The sequence below is a fragment of the Crassostrea angulata genome, chromosome 3 (genome assembly GCF_025612915.1).
Source record: "Crassostrea angulata isolate pt1a10 chromosome 3, ASM2561291v2, whole genome shotgun sequence".
Lineage (NCBI taxonomy): Eukaryota > Metazoa > Mollusca > Bivalvia > Ostreida > Ostreidae > Magallana > Magallana angulata.
This window is the reverse complement of record NC_069113.1, coordinates 13,897,501-13,918,373: the sequence shown is the minus strand read 5'-3', so window position 1 is coordinate 13,918,373 and position 20,873 is coordinate 13,897,501. Positions and strand designations below refer to the sequence as shown.

At 33.8% G+C, this 20,873-nt stretch overlaps 1 long non-coding RNA gene across 1 annotated transcript in view; it reads left to right on the top strand.

Moving 5' to 3' along the window:
- Positions 1 to 20,873, top strand: part of LOC128175566 (uncharacterized) — a 57,394-nt gene that overhangs the window by 26,385 nt on the left and 10,136 nt on the right. Inside the window, exon 4 of the long non-coding RNA XR_008242698.1 lies at positions 13,911 to 14,004. This is a non-coding gene — a long non-coding RNA (uncharacterized LOC128175566). The remainder of the gene's footprint in view (positions 1 to 13,910; positions 14,005 to 20,873) is intronic.

Sequence of the window (20,873 nt, the reverse complement as noted above, 5' to 3'; positions counted from 1 at the left end):
TAAAGACATGTAAAATGTGCAAATGTGCTGCAGGTGGCCAAAACTCATTAGCCTTTGAAGCCCAGTCATGCAGCTCCACCCCGAAAAGATCTCCTTCCAATCTGGCTTTTGTGCCTTAGACCCTCCATTGTCTTGTTTTCTGAAGGTAACAACACGTTTCTCTGCGTGCTGGTTGGAGAGCGGAGCACTCTCCCACACCAGGAAGAGCCTGGGAAAGTCAGAGATTGACTTATAGAGGGATCAGATAATGAGGGGTCACCCTGAAGATTCATTGATGGAGAGAAAAAGAAAAAAACACCATTGTATGGAGTCTTATTGATTTCTGACAGTTTGCTTGCCATATGTTGTTTCTGGTAGAGACCAGTAGATATACTTCATTGCGCAAAGGGGAAAGGGTTAGTGAATAGCTCTACTTCTTTCCATGGGTTTAGTAATAGCTTTGTATCAAATTTTTTTTCATCGGCATTAGGTTTTAAGGGACACTGCATTAAAGAATGCATAATCTGCACTTTTTGACAATGAAGTGACATTTGTGCATCATACAATAATGAATTATAGGAACACTGTTCAATGTTATTTTGACCTGTGTTGTGCCCTTCGAATTCAGTGACACATGTATTTTAAAACACTGAGTGTAACTTTCATTGCCAACATTTGAAGGCAACATTGCATCAAGATATCACGAAACGTGCCACATTGTTTTGGAGGATGAATGATATCGCTAGGTAATTTGGACATGAAGGAATTGTTTCTGTCAGGGAGAGAGTATGTATGGGTGCAGATTGCATCGAAGATTTACATGTGCAAGGTGGATGGGAGCGTGGGATTTGGAGCCGAGACAAATCTTAGATATCTACCAACTGTCATGATATGATGCGATCACATAAAAACGAGATAATCTTTTCCCCATTTTTCATTGCTTGTTTCATCATAGTTTCTGTCCTTTTCTTGTCTTAATAAATGAAAACCTTTTTTTTTTTAAAGTTGTTATCTTCTAAAAAAAGCAAATGTATTGTGAAAGAAAACTTGAAATGAAAGAAGTGAATGCAGAAAGATCAAATCTTGTATACCTATAATTGCTGCTTGCGTACAGTTTTAACTCACATGATAGACAGTGATAGGTGGTTGTGCAGGCAAGCATGGAACGATTTTTCAAATATCTACATACGATTGCAATCTTAAAAAAATAAAAACAGCTTGTTTCTTTGTGAACATACAGTAAGGTAATCCTTGTATCAGGATGTAATTACGTGAAGTCGTTTTTCTTTTTATTTAAGAGTGAGGGCTGATGCAGGTGGCATATCGCCGATCAGCGATTTCTGTAAACACGCGAACGGTGATGGGGATTGTGCACGGTACACTAGTATCGGTATGGTGTGACGTCGTTCTATAATTGTAATTATTTGATCAAAATCAGGCATTACAAAGAACCAAAACAATAGCACAAGCGGAACTAGAAATTTACTGATTTGAAAAACATATTAACCTCTTTTCTCTGTTAACCAGTGAAGATACAAATCTAAACTGAGGGAGCTTTCGATTATCCAGTTTAATCCCCATGGAGTGATCGTAACCTTAATTAGTGATCACTTTGTTCTGGGTTAAAGTGATGTAAAAATTGACTTGTTATGGTTAAGTTTTTGCGTACGCACGCGTCTGATTTGTGGTTTGTGGTATGAGGGTGTGATCAGCCAAAAAAAAAAGGGAGGGGGAGGAGGAGGTTTGGGGGGACAAATTCCAGTGAGTTGTCAACCATTATGACAGAATCAACCAGTGGACTGGTTCACCTAGCCAGACTGACGACTAGCGATTTCAAAACGTCAATCTCCCCCCGTCATATACTATCAATATTTAGAAAATGATGCGTACCGAGAGAGCCCCGTGTCATCGTGGTTGTGTTTTAAGCCTAACCTCCGCCCATCAGTGCAGACCCCGCCATTGTTTTGTGGGTTTTTTTCTGATGATAGGGGGGTCGTATTGATTACCAATGTCCACTTTTTAAAAGCGGTTATTTTCTCAAAAGACTGATGAAAGATGAGGAGTTTTCTATCGGATGGAGATCTATGGTGTTGACTGGTGACCTTTGTGATTTAAAAGGCTACAGTACAGTAACATTTGCATGTGTCAATTAACAGCAAAAGACTTCAAAAACACAGTACTACAATGTCCTGATCTCATTGTTAGGTGCAACTCTTTATCTCGGTCGGTTGTTGATGTATTTTGGGGTGTATAATCTTTCAGGACTTTTTTATTGAAACCCGGGTTCATTGAAATGTATAGGATTGGGATGAGTCTCTGATCTGTGAGGTATGACAAAGTATAGACTAATGAGCTCCCACAACAAGTGCAATGTCCAAACGCTTCACCTAACACACATTAAAGATTCTGAAAAAAATTTCAAATTGACACAAAATATGTATTTTTTATGACAAAAAGTTTTGGTATTCGTCATGCATTTACACTTTTGACTACATTGACTTCTTTTAAATCTATCAGAATTTTTTTTTTTTAAAACTGGAGTGTCATATTGGTCAGTATAGGAGTTATGCCCCTTTCCCTGCTTGACCCAACTAGACGTCAAGAAAATTCTCATTGATAAATGGACTCAAGTGTGTTTTCCTGTGTATGAGAAATCACGCCAGTACATCTGAAGCCACTATATTTAGAAATCCTGTATTGGTGACATGAATTCATATATTGTATCCAACTCTTGTTGGTTTCCTGTAACAATTTTCAATGATTTAACCATGTATTTCTATAGATTGTTCACATCAGTAAATGTTGAAGTGTAATTTAATGCAATTTAAATCGTTATAATAAATATTTCTATAGATTCTTGCTCTTTAATAATGAAGTGATATAAATTTTTTCAAATTAGTGATAAAACATTTCTGTGGTTACATAGATCACATTTCGTTGACATTTTGTTCAATACCAAAAAAAAATCTTAAATTGCTTTTATAGGCCTATCATGTAAATTATATCAAAATTTCATTAAGTGCATGTGTTATTTGACACATTTAACTGCTATGAAATTAGATATTAAAAAAATGATGCAATAAACGGCAAATACAGGATAGTAGATTGCCTATAATGGATTTTTTTTGGTATCAAACTGACACCCCGCTACCTTCCCAAGATACACTCTATTTATTACATTGTGATGTAAAAATTTTTAATGTGAAGCAATATAAAGTGAATCTAGCACTAGTGCCTTTATTAAGTAAAAGTCACAAAGTACAGGCGAAAACAAATAGAGCAGAACTATATAAAAAAAAATGTATAAATTACAAAAGACAATGCAAAGAAGATCAAAAGTAATTAAGGTTCTATTAAGCAGGATTTTGTGTCTTAATTAAGAAAGTTTAGGTGAATTAAGTGCCGGTCAATACGCAGCGTGAGTGTATTGTGGTGACAATGGACGGTTTATTTAGTACTTAGTCTATAGCTCCAGCCAGTCTGCAGTTGCAGGAAACCGTCTTACAACACAAGTATTGTGGCAGTCAACAGGCTTCTCAAGATGCTGACGATGATTCAAGAAAACCCAACTCCATTCAACGTAATTGGTCATTTTCAATGACATTTTTGGTCTTTAAGTATATAGATAACTGCTGTATGAGTTTGCGCTACTTGGTTGAATTAGGCTGTTTGGCGTCCTCGTGTGAGAGAGGGAAACATAATTGTTTTAATGAATGACGTCGGTTACGTATTTTCTCATGAGTTTTATGTACATGGAATGATTGCCTTGGTTCTAAGGGCTGTCTAATTGGAGGACTTTGTTTTCAATGTGTCCGACCGAAACAATTAAGATTGCAATATTGAAACCATAAATTTTAATTGTTCTTTGTCATTGTTATTGTTCAACTTTATATAAAAAGTTCAGAACTTATGAATGAATGAAGTTTTTATTTCCATTGATATTTTGGAATTTATGATGAATGGCATGTTAAAAAAAATGCAAGCATCAGTTTTTCATTTAAAAAAATCTTGAATCTTAGAGTTTCATTGTTAAACAGTCACAAATTATGAAAATATTTCAATTTAAGAAAAAACATTTCAAACATTTAATGATCGAGCTACCAGAAGATTTATATATACATGTATTTGAATTAGAGTGTCAAATCAATTGTATGGTATTAATATTCATGAAGTAAAATACCTGATCTTGTATATTAAATTCAACCTTTTACAGATAATATTTACACTGATACAATATATGTAAGGAAAATAATTTTCTTTTTTTATTTATTTGGTAAATGGTTTCCTGTGTAACAAAATAAATCTTTGGATCATATGCTCTCAATATGATATCTCTTATTTTATTACAGGTATTCATGAAAGATTTATTCAACAATGATATATGTATGCTGGTAATTCTTCTAAATCAGTCAGTTACGCGGTTGATAAACTACAAGAGTTGATCCGAAAGTGATGTCACACAATGCACCCTGCTTCTTATTCATATGATATATCAACCTAAAAATGAGTGCAAATGAACAGGGTATACTTAATGTGGTTCCAACATTTTGTAAAAGCACATGTCATGTAAATAAATTAGATAGTCAGAACTCTGAAGGAAAGATCTAGGTTCATAAGTCATCAGCAATATAATATTACGCTACGTCCATGACTTTTTGAAGAGGCATTGATAAAATTGTTAGCACATTAAATAATCCAATGTAGTACTCCATCGATCACAAAAAGGGTAGTTATATATCAAATGAAAACAAAAATGTTACAAAATATAAATAGAGCATCATGGCCAATTTTTTTATTGAGGACAATATTAGAAAGTTCTACCAGAATGCCAAGTATCCAGAAATGACGTCACTAGCGTGCAGCGACTATCTTTGCCTCACATATAGTCTAATTGAAATATATTATCTTCAGAAATAATTATCATAATGCATTAACATTATCAGATCTGAATTGAAGTAGGTAGATAACTCAAAGGACAAATTTTTGTTACTTAACGCCAATTTTTCACAATTTTATGGCATCTGTGACTTTATTTTCGCATCAACCCCTGTATATTTATTTCATAATAGCTGCATGTATTACATGTATTAAAAATGTCACAAGTGACTATCCCTTTCTTCCTAATTAAAATTTTTGATTAATAGAAGACAGGGATAGTCAGACCCACTACATGTAAGTGTTATTGGATGAAAAGCTTGATGAATAGTTCATTTAAGTCAGTATATATAAGATATATAATTAATGTGCGTCATTAGCTGTGTGAAAAATATATGTTACATTGATGAAATAGACGTCAGCCTTGCCTGAGTCATAGTCCATTCCTGGAGTACAGTATGCCTGAATTGCACATTTCAAGAATTATTTTTATACAGATGTTAACTGTATACATATGAAAGCTATGCTTGTCCATTCCAAAATCATAATTAAACTGTATTATTTTGCATTCATAAATTTAATCATTTTTATTATAAAAGCATACCGTATGTTTTGGCATTACACCTTATTGGTATTTGTTTGGACTCTAAACATTGTCATTACACATACATGAATTTGTTTATAAACATCAAAATGTTGAAATCAGAATTGTCATGATGTTGCAGAAATAGAATTTTACCTGTTCAGCATATTTGGAGAGCGACCCAATAGAATCATAAAATTAATATACTATTCCATAAAATATCTTTTCACCTTGACCCGCTTAAAAGAACTGGTTCAATGGGTCACAAAATTTTATGCTGGTCCTTGCTTCCTTACAAATGGGTTACATTTCTGTTATTGGCAATATTTCAAATCACAAGCAAGATTTTAAAATTTTCAGAAGGAGACGTGTCTATTTGGTAAGGTTTCATACATTAACCTACTAAAGTTCCCATCCATGATAATAAAATAAAAGCTTCTCTAGACTTATAGCCCTACAGTGCAATAAGGCAATGACTTTTTCTATTTTTGTATGAATTAAAAAAGATAGATAGTACATAATTAATAAGGAAGTATGGATCATTTTATACAAATGAAACTGATGTAATTGAGGAAATAAAGTCTGTCATATACGTTATTGAATAAAGATTTTATATTTGATATATGTGTATTGAAATGGACAACTGAGTTCAATTGGAAAAAAAAATGGGCGTAGGCAGATATTTTACATACTCTGAAAAGCCATCATTACTTTCAAGTGACAATTTGTATTTGTCTAAAAGAACTAAGGTGGGTTATAAATATTTTCCAGCCTAAAAGTATCAGGTTTTGGTCGTATCAATCAATCATTCCCTTCATTTGCTTCTCAAAATAATAAACTAAAAATCATTTTTCATGTAGTTAATAATGATCGGGATGATAGGTAATTACGAGGGATCTTTCTGTGAACAGTGCGTGTCTATGTATAGACATAACGTGAACCACGGAGTTTTGTCAGAGTAATTAATAGCGATTAGGATATTTTATTGTCAAGTCATAATTTGACACTAAGTGAAGCCAACAGCTAGTACACAGTGTTTCTTTGTGTTAATTGATAATTGAGATGATCATATATACTTTTAAATGAATGCATTTCAATTCACACACTACGTCAAGTCACCATTATGAATTGTATGAATTTGTAGACATTTTTAATGCAAATTTACAATCCTTGGTGAATTGTCATTCTTGTAACAAATTTAGATGAAATTTGATACTGGGGTGAGCAAATCTTGCTTAAAGGTTTGTCCTTTTAAAATAGCCATGCCATTCAGAACTATTTACTATAGGTTTAAATTTGGACACAACGAAGCACTACTAAATGTCACTTAGTATCCTTCATCTAGCTAAGGGGTATTGGCAGAGCTTCAGAAAATGTATATTGTTGTGAGGGAAGAAAACGTCCATATATAGATAAAATATTGAAATAGGAAAATTTGTGATTGTTTGGTTTAAATGCCATCTTGATTTTCATGGATTGCTGTTAAGTGTCTCCGTAAGACTATTTCGCAGCCATCTAAAACAAAGATGGATTAAGTGTTCATATAAACAAATTTGTTATGAATTATGATATGCAGCATGATAAGTTTTTTATAGCTTGTGTTTAGGGGGTAATATGTATTTTATCATCAAATTTCCTTTGAAATTTAAGTTTAAAAAGTTTTGATGGTATAAATACACACCACACAAAAGATAGATGGATTACCCTTCATTGTGAGATTTATAAAGAGGCTCTTAATTATTGATAAGTTTTTAAATGTGTTTGATAATCTCAAGAAAGATCAACACTAGAGAGTGCAAAAAATTTGTCATGGAAGAAAAATCTGGCTTGTTGAGCTAGTCCTTCTGTTTACCCGCCAATACTCTCGAGTCTGCATTAGAGCGAGTTCTGCTGGGGCCTCTGTGTGTATCTGCTGAGTACAAGTTTTGTTCAAGAAGTTTAAACTTTGTCAAACAACTTGGTTCTTTTGAAGATAAAGGGGACAAGTGAAATGCTTTTCTACTCATTTATTGTCATTTGCAGATAACTGAAGGATTAAGAACTAAATGGTGTGTTAGGTGTAAACCACTGCCTATAAACTGCAATGTCTTACCAAACCAGGGAGTGGTCAGCTCCAATATCAATGATTTCGTGTGCAATTTCTTCCTGTTGTGTAATGGTTGCAGTTCTGTTGATTTATTTGATGAACAGTTCTGAGTTGTTTGTACCCAAGCAGATATCAAACCATATTATCGTTTTTGCTTCAAATGGTTTTGAGAAGTCAATGCAATATTGACAAAGGATATTAATTAAGGGATATATCGAGTTCCATCAATGTTTTATGAAATATTCAAAATCTGGCTTTTTTTAGAAGACTGATGTAGTAGTTGGAAATAATTAGATATTATATTTTGATATTAATTGATTTATATGGAATGATCAGCTGTTCCCCCAGTATCAGCTGCTGTGTTCAGTGCAGTCTCTCCAGCCTCATTTAGTTTTTGTGCCTTTGGTTGACATGGTGCATTCTCCCCACTGTACCTTGCAACAGTATATTAACATTATTTTTAACTTTCGCCAACATCTAACAAAGGCATCAGGTGCAACGGATACTGTTCTCATTCCGCGTTTTTGTAATTAATCTTAAGCAGAGCCAATTACTGCTATTTGTTCATAGTTGCCCATTCTAGAGCTCTTGGTGACTTGAAGGCTGGTCACAGCTGGCTTTTGCATGTTTGACAACAATAATGGTTGACCAACCCCATACAGAGGTGTGTAAGTTGACCTGGTGCAATGGCAGGTCATTTGGCAGGTTGTCATGATCGCAGGTAGAAAAACTTCAAGTTTTTGTTTTTTAGGGGGGTAATTTTTTAAGCCTGTGCTTTGTGTAATTGGAATATAAGACATTCATACTTGACCATTAATGTCCTGTAGTGGTCAAAGTGAACAAAAGAATCGGCAAGGCGATCGACAATCATTCCTTTTGTGAAAATCAATTCTTTTGTTGTTTTTAGTGCAGCGCCTATGATATTCTCCCCAAAAACACAATAGAATCGTTGTTTGAGTAAAGCAATGAATATGTCATGGAGAGCAAGGTTGTTCATGTTTATGATTTTGGACATTCTCCAATCCTTCCCCTCTATCTTTTTTTTAAACAATCTTTTGGATCTGATGGTGAAAAATGAAGTTAATGTCTTTGATAAAGCCCAGCTAATTAGTGGTCATCTGCCTCCTGCTCTAGTCATTGCCATTGAATCTAATGTTTGGTTCACTGCCTCTGGTCAAGGAGACTGCATTCATATCAGAGCTGTTCGAATTTGAATTCGTAATCGGAAGGAAAGCTGCCTGGACGCAGTGACCTGTTGAATGGGAGACCTGTTGCAGAGGTTTAGCAGATGGAATGCAGGGGATTAGGAGATACAGACTATCAATGAAAAGCCAGCCGCTGCAGTTATTTCTGACTCTTCGTTTTTGCTCTTCCTTAGCATTGCTATCCTGTAATCAGGATTTGTTTCTTATTGTTGGATAAAGAGTAGTATCCTGCTTTGTGTCAGGAAAAAGATTACTTATATAAAGCAAGAAATGAAGCTTTTTAACTTACTCATGTAACCTAATGGAAAATAAAAGCAGAAAAATTATATGATAACTTTAAAGATAAGTGAAATTCTTAAAGATAATTAAGTGAAATTCACATCTTGCTCAATTTCATTAATGAAGCCATTTCAAATTTTTGATGTAACCTTTAAAAAACAAATCGTTATATAAAAATGCATATATATATATATGAAGCAAATCTTTTTTAAATTTTTTTATTTGCTTTTTATGAAATATGTATGAAAACATGAAAACTAATACCGATTCAACTCCCAGCAGTTTACTGTTATATTGATACATTTTCAAATTACCGGTACTATTAACTTTATCAGAGGCACAATCTGTCTCCCCATGTTGATTATCCAGTTTCCTTAAAACCCACATTTGCTATTAAGTGCATCTGCTTGGCGACATGTTTTACCCATTTAGTATAAGGTTGATTTTTTTTATATGAAGTGATTTCTGGAGGTCGTGACCCCCCTGAGTATTGATAATCTCATCAAGGTCCTGGGTCAGGCATAGGTCACGGGGAGCCTTGCTGCTGTGAAAGAGGTCAGGCATACACTCCCCCCAAAAAAACATTATAGGCCATGCTTCAGTGACTCCATTAGAAAACACAAGGTATGAAGCTGAGAAATTGATTGGATGTGAGCTTCAGTGTATCTGCATGTATGGTTAATGCTGAGACTTCCATGTTTGATTAATGTGATTTTGATCCTTAGACTGGCTTTTCAAAAATTACTCATTCAAATCCAGAAATTTTTCTTCCAGATGACAAGCATCTTAGAATTCCCGATTGCATTCCAAGTTCATATTGGCTTATATTTGAGATGTTGAAAAACATATCCTGCTCAATATTGCAGCTAACCATAACGTTCCCATATTGAACATTGTGGGGAGATTAAATACTTCATTGTGCTGTAAAGTACAAGCTATCATGTCGTTATGGATAATATGGTATCCCAATTTGTTCTAATAATAGTTGTAACGTTATCAGAGGTTGTATTGATTCTCCTTGTGAGCCGTGTTCCTTTTTTGTGTGTTTTCTCTGTTTCCTGTCATAGTACAGTCCATTCCCATACCTTACTATTCTACTCACTGCCTTAGTCTGCCCTTGATTCATTCAATTTGTTTGGAAGAACATGTTCTTTAATTGCAGACTGTAATTATGCATAAATTACTGTCATCATATGAATTACAATTCAGACAAATTTGGCTTTGTAAAGTGCATTTTCGTTAATAAGTCTGGGACAATTTTTCCTTTTTCCTGAGGACGTCTGATTATAGTAACAACACAATCACGCATGTTCTTTTGTAATGAACTACAAGATTGATTGTGCATTAGCAGTAATTTCAATTTTCAAATTTTTAGTCTTGTCTTGTAGTCAATTGATTGGGGTTAAATGACTAAACCCATAGAAGATGATTTGATATATCAGGAGATATTTAACTGCTATGTCTCACCAGATTGTTTATTATGCTCAACTTAAACTGTTCAATAATCATTTAATTAGGAATTTGAAATTTAAGATAAACCAATAGTTCAAGTTTGGAGAAGGTTGGAGGTCATTTGCTTATTAGTAAAGTCAAAATAGAAGCATTACCAATGCCAAATTTCTATCAGTAGAACTAAGCCTCCAAATTTCAATTTTCAACCATTATGATCAGCTTAAAGTGATTATTTAATAGCATCTTTGAATTAGTATATGTTCTCATAGATCATTTTAAAAGCAGGATTTAAATAAAAAGATGACCCTAAATGATTACATTTTTTTATCATGAACCTAAAGAGAAATTTGGTTTCTGTTCTTAAATATACCGGTAATGGTTTAGCATCAAGTACATGGAAGGTCTTAAAAGATATTGATTTCCAGAAACCTTGTGAAAGAATACTTGTACTTTTAGATTCACGTAGTAAACTTTGGTAAAAGTAAAAAAAAAAATAGATAGTGCGTTTCATTGTCTTGTCAGAGTCACTGAAGGAAAATAGTTTGATGTCATAAACTAGAGACAAATCTTAATGAGAATAGATATGTATTCAAATCTTGTAGCAGGTTTTGACACATAAGAACTGTCATTGGATCAGAAAATCAGTTGATAAAACTTGGACTTAATTCTCAGAAAATTAAAAAATATATGGGCGTTAATGTTGAAAATGTTAATTACATTTGTAATTACGGAAAATGTTCACTGTATGAGTTTGGTTGTAAATTACTACCGGGTTATGCAAATGAACTGTATTGACAGCCATTTCATCAAAAAATTGTAATATCAAATTAGAAAAATAAATGTAAGTGAAATGATGGATCTTGCTTTGTGAATGCATGGTTCAAGCCGTTCATGGCAAGCCTACGTACAGAACGATTGATGATGGAGACAAAGAGATTGAGAAATCGCACGTCAAATTATAAACATCGTAAATGCAAAACAAGGGTGGGGGGATTTTTAAAAAAATGTTAAAAATAGTTTTCAAGAATTCTTTAAATATTCTTGTGACATGTTAATGCTTTTGAATGTCAAGGTTATGCATGCGATTCTTTGCCTCTTTGAAATATTGTTGTGACTATCTATTGAAGTACTCATAGTCTGTTTCAATTACCAATTCAACTGTGATTGGTTCAAAGCAGCGCACAGATGACATGGCATGAAATCTGAGTTAAATAGTCTTATTTTATTCACGTCTGTTTGATATATGTACAGTATCGTATGCACTTGTATAAATTAAAAGATCTCACATTTTTATGCATCTTCGTCATATTACAACGATCCCACGATTTGTTTGGATATATACATTGCATTGTAAAAAAGCCATGTCGCAATGGTTGTACTATATTCAAATAGGTGTTGATCTGTTATGGGTTTTCTCAAAATAGATAGTAAACACTTGGAATTCATCATATTCCATAGTGAATTCATTAGTGATTAGTTGAATTAACATGTGGTTAATTAGATTAAAATGTGTATTTAAAGTCTTTACATTGGTCTGTTGTTTTTCAATTCCACAAATTAATAATGAATATGTTTAGCATTTATAAATTCGAAACTGACTCCACAAGCAAGCAAGGTTATTGGTTGTATGGACAGTTACGTGTTTTATATTTTGATAACATTCCAGTCGTCCAATAGATATTGGACAGACACTTTCTGGTCTTTTTTACTTTGTCATGGCCACACATAACCTGCCTCTATTCCACTGCAATAAATCTTTCAGTTGTTCGAGATGTGACTCCTTTTATCAGATTCCACTAATTGCCCAAGTACCTGGTGAAGAATAGATTGTTGCCATCCTCTTGAAATTTATGATAGGTGTAATGGACAGGTTTTCTAAAGATCCTCTGCTGTAAATTAATTAGCGAATTACCAAGAGAACACTTCCAGCATCCAGATTCCAAGTTTATGATACTATTATCTGACTATAACAACACAGGGCTTAGGATTGATAAGAAATTAAGAATGGGAGTCTGGTGCCAATGTAGAAGATGTTAAAACTGCCTCTCTGTTTAATCTATCAACTAAGATTTTTATTGGTGCTCAACGCATAACTTTATAATACTGTAAGTCTCACAATAAGCCTTTAACGCCATAGAGAGGGGAAGAATAGTTTCAAATAAAAAAGAAGATTTAATTATGAAGCAATGAGCAGCTGTTATTTGTACGATTTCCTTGTCATGTATATTTCGTCAATTAATTATGATGCATCTTGGAGTTTGCTTGACGAGTTCTGGACAAAAGAAATACTTTGAATTTCAAATTTTATTTTTCTATTTAAATATATAATCTTATGTTAAAAGATCACTAAAGATAGATCCTGAAATGACAAATTTGTGTTTTTAAATTGATAGATGTTAAATGCATGGCTACTGATAACTGACTTTTTTTATGGAAATGAGGATGGCAAAAAATTAGAGACTGCCAAATCTGAAAGGAACAGGCCAAAGAGTCAAGAACAGTGTTCTTAGCATCGCAGAATTAGATGAATAAACATACATTGCTTGAGAAAGAGGGTTTGTACTCTTTCTGAAATTTTTGCATCATATGACTGATTTTCATTGTCAAACCACTTTTCAAGGAAACTTATCATCATACATAAAACTCAGCTTCTTGACTGTTTTTTGCAATTTTTTTGGTTAAAAAATTTGCATTATTGCGAGGGTAAATTTATTTAAAAAAATAGAAAATACTTTTAAATTGAATTTCTTTATTAAGAATATTATTTATTTAGTGTTAAGTCGGCTTTAAGAGCACTATGATGGATCCTTATTTTACTACAATATATACTGTTATTTTACGCAGTTTGTTAAAGTTTTTATTTTTAAAAAGTGGTTATTGATGTATTAGAACAATAACAATGCTCTCTAAATTTTGTAGTTCTGAAATTCATTTATATCATAATTTTTTTAAGTAGTATTGTGTAAGTTATACAGCAAGGAGTGAGTGATATTGAGTAATACAATACATTGTGTATGTGGTTATCAAATGACAAATCTCCCATTATCAGTCCTATCACTATATAACATCTAAGAACTGTCAGCTGTTGGCATAATGAAGGGCAACACTTAACATAGGGAGTGAAAATATAGTATTAAAGTTAATAAATGCAATGAAATTCAAATGATCTGATCAGCATATTGAATTAGAACCAGCCAATCCTTCAAGTGGAATTCTTAGAACCAATAGAGAGTACAACAGCAGAGGTGTGTGAAGTGAGACAATGTTGATTAATGAAGCCTGTTTGTCAACACTCTATCACACATTGACATTTATTAGATGCAATATCAAAAAATAAGTCACCAAAATATAGCCACAGCCACTCTTGTTTACAAGGGAAGCCATGATCGCTGTGACGTCAGCCAATGTGGCTCAGTATTATGTAATCTTAGACCATATTGGTATTTTGCAGATATTCAATATCCATCAAAGAAATGTCAAAAGTATAGAACTCCTTCTGTAGTTTGGAAGTAAGATGGGCAGACAGTGGTGCCATGGAAGTGAAGGTAAGTTATAGGAAGGGATCGATCTCGCATTTACTTGCGTTAATGTATGTACAAACCTTGACGTCAAGCTGCAATTAATTTGCTAATAAAGAGCCTGTTTTGTCATCAAGGTTTTGTCATTCATAAACAAAGATGCAAACGTTTTTAAGCTGAAGAGTTTCATGTACTGAATATTAATGAATTTGGTATTTGGCTTTTTGGGGGAAGGGCCGACAAGTTTCATAAGTGTATTTCTATATAAACAAATTATGATTCAAAACTTTAGTTTTTATGATTTATATGTTAATATGAATTTCCAATTACCCATAAATTTTGAGTTTGAATTGTTTTGATAAATGTATATACCAGGTAATTGTTTTTAGTCCCTTTATATGTTCGTTGATTGACCAATTGTACAATGCACATTCCTGGAAAGTTTTTTTAAGGAAGACTCCTCACGGAAGAATTTTATGAACACTGCCCTTTCTTGTAAATCAAAAGTGCTTGTGACACTAATAGAATGTCCACAATAAAGGCATCAGAGTGGTCCGATAAAGTCAAGGAGTCAATTCATTAGGGCAGAAATGTGGAAGTTTCCAAAATGATAAAGTGTAAAATAAAAAATCCTTACTTATCAGCGTTAATCTGTCACAGGGGACCCTACCACAACAGAGGGTCAGATCAGCCCCCTGTGTTTATTGGCTAGATTTCTACAGATCCTCATGTTTGGGCCTAATTGCTGATAATTCCACAAAAACACTCGATAAGGGAGACACAGCTCCCTCTATCTAATCTGTGCAAGGGAGAAATAATATTAAACAATGTCGAAACATATTGGAGCTGACTCACACATCCTCTGGATTTCAGCAACAGAACGCTGGTGGACACGACCATAGTACGGGCTGATTACCTGTACAATGAATCTCGGAAAATTAAAATTCCTCATTGATTAATTTATGTGAAGTTTCTTATAATGGGAGAAATAGAATTACAAATATTGAAGGGGAGGGGTTTTTGGTGGGGTTATGAGTAATTGGTTTGTCAGCTTTGAAGAATTCTGTGAGGAGTTTGTTTTTTTGGGGGGTTGTCAACAAGTGGACAAAACATAGGCACAGATTTGCTCTGAAGGAATTCTGCTGCAAACCTAATCGTTTTGAATGTATTTGAACGTAGCACGCTCGATGAATATTAACTTGAGTACCTATTGGGTACATGCATTCATTCAGTGGTAGGTTTGCGTTTGAACAGGTGAATAAGGTCAACAGATGATTTTTGTTTTATGTGCGTGCTCAACTCGTATATCCCAGGTTGGCATGAAAAGCAGTTTTCAGTATGAAGTGGGAATATTGTGTAAAATGTTTAAATCATCTAAATTACTTCTCTCTCTTCATATAAGTAGGGATTCATTTCATACATTGAGGCATTGGCAAGAATTAATCCAATGTAATTAGCTTTCTGTTTATAAATCACTTGTGTATGATATTGATGCTTCTCAAGTCAAGGCCTCTTAGAAAAGAACCTGTCTTTTCATTGCGAAGGCATTCTAGCATGATGTCAGGACGTTTTTAAATAAACACCATCAAATAATATCTTGTTGCTTATAAATGTTCAAATTATAAAACATTTAAGTCTCGTATATCATAACACGACATAATTCATTTATTGTGCGGAAAAAGAGTTTATTTCCTTATCTCCGTAATTTAAGTTTGACAAGGTACCGCGCTGTCTGCGACTGGAATTTAGTTATAAACTGTAGCAGTGTAGGAGCAACATATCAGAGAAGGTGATACTTTTGCACTTGTCAAAAGCATTGAAGCTGAAGTGACATATACATAGTTATGATATTATATTCTTTATATTTGTGTGCTTTTTTTGTTCCTTTGCTCACGTAAGACAATTCCATTCTATTATTTTTTTAAGTTGTGAAAAACGACTCCAGTGACCTTGAGAAAGTTGAAGGTCAGATGTAACATCCAATCAAATACAGAGTTATACACACTATTTTAATCTGAGAGCAATCTACTACTTTGCAGTACATTAGTACTGTTAAAAAATGTAGGGACTAAAAAGATTAATTTCTCCATCATGCATCTCAAATACGTATGTGTGACTCAGAGATCAATGGGTGATAAAATGTTTTCGCAGTGGCAAAGATATTTTTTATTCCTTTCATTAAGATATTTTTTGGAATGAAATGTTGATAGTATCTTTCCTTTTAATTTGATCACTACAAAAAAATTTCTGGCTCTGTCAGCTATTGTGATGAATTGTTAGCTAGGGGAAAAAATAAGTGGCCAATTAGCATGTACAGTCATTTGAGTGATAATATCAGAGAACAGCAGAAATTAGACAAAACTATTAAAATTGTCTCTGATGTATATCTGCCATGGCTGCCTAGACCAATCAGAGTCAACAGATTTTTTTTCTCATACTTGCAATAGTTTGTGGCAAACTGAAATGAAGAAATGTGCAAGTCTTTTTTAATAATTCCACAATCCACAGTTTAGAGTTAATTAATCTAATTTGATATTAAATGGAGTGAATACAAAATTAGTGTCTGCATATTTAGTATCACTTTCATCACCAGTTTGGATTTGTATTTTGGTATATATACATGTATCGTTATATATCTCAATTAAAGGAAAGAAAAAATATATATTTAGGCCAAGTGTTAGCAGGAAACAGCTCTGAAATAATAAATGCACAAAAATGTAACTGATAATCTATCCTTTTATGCATTTATCATAAAATCTGCTTTATAGTAGGTTTAACTTATTGAAATTACACTGAAACAATATGTCAGTGACATTACCAAAAATAGATAAAATACATTATTGCTACAAAACTACACAGCAGTTTGTTTTCTGTCCTTGCATGTGTTTCATTGAAATCTTGCTGCTATGAACTTTTTGAATTTACCACTTTAGTTTTTTGATTGGTAATTTTGGATTTATTTACCAGCCAGGTTAGATAAATTAAATTAGATTTTGTAATAAAAACTACATTAAGAGCAAAAATCCTGAAGCGTTTTATAGGGTGTTTTTCTTTTCCCTAGTCCTAGCCCCTTCTATGGAAACGTTACAAGACAAAGTGTTGCACACATGCAGGGTCAATCTTACAGAGGAGGACTGTGAGAAATTTACACAAACTTAATTGTGGAATCCTAAACCATTTTCCTGGTCTATTTAGACCGGTTGATAAATTTCTGATATTAGTAAAAGATGATCAGCAGTGATCCCCTGGTTTTTTGAACCTAAGACAGAGAATCGCTTGTGTTGAATGCTTATCAATTTCCTTGGTTGACAGATCAGCTTTTGCAGGCAGAAATTGAGGTAAAATTTACAACTAGAGATAAAGCAATTATTTGCCTTCATACATGCCATAATTTGTGACTGAAAATAAAGGCAATAAATAGCCAATTTCAGGGGCTAGTCGGAGTGATTGATTATAGATTTGGCTTTCTATATCTTATACCGAGTCTATGAATAAATACTTCGTGGGGGTAAAGAGTTTGTGCCATTTTGTGAAGTAGAAGACCCTGTTGAACAAGGGGAAGTTGTCCAACTGATACAATTCTAGTATCAGTGCTCATTGTTTGCAATGCAATTGGAGCTTGGAGTGCGGCCCCTTTGTAGTTCTATAGTTGTTTACTGTCTTGCACTGTTTCTTTATATATCTGCCAACTCCTCAATTGCATCACAGGCTATTAAAATATGGTGTAGGTGGAGGAGTCGATTTATACATTTAAAGTAATAAAGCTGATTTAATTTAATGTTGTTGAATATTCTGTTTTTTTTATTTAACGACATAATACCCACGCAATGACTAATTGGCCATAAACATTTGAACAGTTTTGGGCAATTATACATATGATATTAAATTTCACTTAAAAAAAGACAATAAAATTCTACTTCATAATCTTGGGATATCTGAAATTGAATAATTTTTTAGGGTTGTTCTTGAGCAGAGATTGAGGGTTACCTGCACATTTTTCTGTTTAGCAATGTCCACCCACTCTCGGTGCACATTGCTACCCCAGAGATAGGATTATCTGAGTCTGTAAGTGCCAGTAGGTTTGTATTTCTATATTATCAATCTGTGCTCAGGTGTGGAAATCTTCCTACCTCACTCAGTGTTTTTAACAGAATTACAAATATCAATCTAAATGGTTTTATCCCACCATTAGAAAGATTAATTTTTTTAATATGAAATTTGACTTTTACTTTTAAATTTTTTATATACTTTTGAAAATATGAATATGATGAAGTTCTAGCTTATTAAGATGATCAACGCGATGTTTGTTTCGACTCAAATACCTTAGATAATAAACCTCATCTGTTTCGAATATCAAATTTGGTTCTTGGCTTCTAGAATAAATCTAAGATAGCTTGTTGTTTTTTATATGTTAAGGTGTTTTTTAAATGTACTTTTGTGAAGTACCTTAAATTGTCCAATTGTTGTGCTAACCAAGAAATGCCAGAGCAGACCAGGTCTCGATATTGATTTGTCGTCAGGTGAGGGATAGCCGTGTGTCCGCGCTGAGTATATTCCCTGACAAGGCGGTCTTTGTTCTAGCGTTGTGTGCAAACTTCTGTTTTATTTTGGACTGAAGTTTGACTAGTGTCCAAAATCCACAAGAAACCATCTTCCAAGTTAATAGTTCAAATTTCGAGCAGTGCAAATATCCCTCCCCTACAGAACAATTGGCAGGTTCTAAATAAAGCTTTTTATTGGATTTTTATAGAGATACATATTCATTGTCCCTATATATATCAATTTGTAAATACAACCACCCCCACCTGTGTATGGACAATAATTGTTTTTTACGGTTGTAAAATGAAAACTATTCTGAATGTGTAGAAACGTCAGCTGTTAAATTTACTTTGGAAGCTAAAAACAATTTCTTTTTTTATAAACTTCGCACTTCAAGGATCCACTGAAGGGTTGTTTGTTTGCTCAGAAACGTACGGTAGATGTTCTATGGAACATAATCACCCCCTGCTACAGCTTTGATCACCAATAATCAAATCCGCCATTGTTATGTGTTTTAATATATATTCCCTATGTCAAACAAAAAGATAGCACTTACAAAGTTCAAAAGGAATAAACTGATTATTTGTAAAGCATATCTTATCATTATGACTGCAAATTTGTAAAAAAGTGTGGAAGTTGCTATGTTATGTCAATTGGTGTTGGCACTTGCTCTGAACAGGAGGGTTATGTGTCAATACGGGGATAGAATACAGTGAAATACCAAGAAGAGCCCTCTTTGATCTTCTGCCATAAGAGAGCAGAAAAGGTCAGCTTGGGATTAATTTGTCTTGGAAGTGTTTTCTCTGATGATGACATCATGGAATCAGCGAGATGACCCCCTTAATCCCCACTTTTGAGGCCCAGTCACCTGTTTGCTGCACTAATGACGAGGAATTACAGAGTTAGGTGGCATGAAATTCAGACCTTGCAACTGAATCTGACAATGATGGTAATTTGAGGGCTATTATCGGCACGATGATTATATGATGGGATGATTTATTTATCATAAAACAGGTCAAAATATAGCGGAATCAAAGTTGGAACAGATACATTGTACAAAACAACAGGCTTTAATTCTGGTTAAATGTGCATTTCTGTTTTCCATGTAAAATTCCTAGCATAGATTGTCATGAAATTTTAATTTGCTAATGGTAGAGTGTAGAAACGTCAAACATGAGACAGTGTAATAATACTGTACCAACAGGAATGAAATTTCAGCGCAATGTTGTTTTTTATTTAATGTGATGAAAGACTCCCAGACGTCAGACTCTGCTGTCTAGATAGTGTGGAACCTTTCATTCGGTCAAATTCTAATCCCTCCATATTATTATTTTTGTTGTGAACAATAAACTGTCATTAACCGAGCTGTTTCTCAACCCTGCAATTTCACCTGAGGAAAATTTGGTAATTTCATTAAATACACTCCCACCCTTACTTTGTGTCAACATCAGGTACACTTCCTTTTCATAATGGAGCAAAATATTTTGCTTTCCATGTATGAAAGTCCCCCCTCAAAGGAAGAAATACTGGTGTTTACGCGAGACTGTGTTTACCGAACTCTGTGTCAAAATCTCCGCTTAACAAGACAATCTCTGAATGGCTAGGTAAATATTGTTTCATATTGGTGCAACCAATATACGCATTACTGCCTACATAGCAGATAAAGGAAGTGGCCCTGAACTAGAGTTGTCCCCCTTGACATTTCCAATCTTTACACAGATCCAAATATCAAAGAAATTAAAATCGGTCTTTGCCATGAAGAGCAGCAGCTCATGAAACGATTTTATTAAAGAAAATAAATTACTGCCTGTGGTCTCTATAATGAGTTTCAAAGTGGTTTCAAAGTTGTATCTTACATAGCTTTTGGAATAGGGTATGTACTTTGGTAATGTAATTGCAGCTAAGCTATTTATTGTGATTAAATGAAGGTAATTTCAGATTTTTATGTGGTGATGAAAAGCAGATCTGTTCCGTTGGAAATAAATGCAGTTCATGACAATAGCATGAAAACCTCTGGACAATAGAAGAGAATAAACTTAAACCCCAACCAATGAACGGGGAATTGTGTGAAATTTCACAGCTCTATAGAAATAGAAGGAGACCCAAAGTCAATAGAAATTGATTCATTGGATTGAATGCTATGTAGCCAAATTTACCAGTTAAATAAGTCTTTAACTTCTGAATGATTACTTCGTCAATAAGATTTACAATAGCTGGGCAAATTAGCATGTCTATTCTGTGTCTTTTTGCAGTTCCAGAAATCGGAGTCAACAGAAACCAGATTTGTTCAGACTTTGTGACTATAGTCGCTGGTCTTGTATGCACGGACTACAAGTTAATTTGGTGTCAGGGATGGC